Source organism: Penaeus monodon, chromosome 21 (assembly GCF_015228065.2).
Source record: "Penaeus monodon isolate SGIC_2016 chromosome 21, NSTDA_Pmon_1, whole genome shotgun sequence".
NCBI lineage: Eukaryota > Metazoa > Arthropoda > Malacostraca > Decapoda > Penaeidae > Penaeus > Penaeus monodon.
The window spans coordinates 32,007,898-32,008,432 of record NC_051406.1 but is presented as its reverse complement, the minus strand read 5'-3'; positions in this window follow the sequence as shown (position 1 = coordinate 32,008,432).

The window sequence follows — 535 nt, the reverse complement described above, 5'->3', positions numbered from 1 at the left end:
GGTTGTCCCATGGGATATATGAAACCCATCTGCCTGATCTAACTCGACCCCTGCCCGGATTCCCGAGGCCGGCTCAGCCCCAGCGATAATCGGCTTCTTGGGCCGACCAAGCTACGAGTCCCCGGCCGAGGCTTTGCACCCGCGCCACGCCGGGCTGTGGGCGGCGCGGCAGCCATTCCGTAGATTACTGGCCAAACTTTGCCGTGGTGGCCACTGAGACAAGTCGCCGACGCGTACCCTGGCCACGCTCCGCGTACCTCCCCCCGGAGGATCCGAGATGAAAAGTAAATAAACAGGTGCACAGCCCTGCTCCGCCTTTGTGTCGCGGCAGCTTTCCCTAAGGTCGCCGCCGCCAGGATATCACCATAAACATGCGGTTCTCGTCCCTGGGGGACCCTTGGGATTCCCTGGTTCTCTTCTCATTCTTTTCTATCTTCGTCGCCTTTCCTGCAGTATCTATCCTACCTTAGTAAGCCCTCCTGCTCTGCATTCTCGTCGTCCTCACTTTTCCACTCCTCCCATACTTAGTCCCACT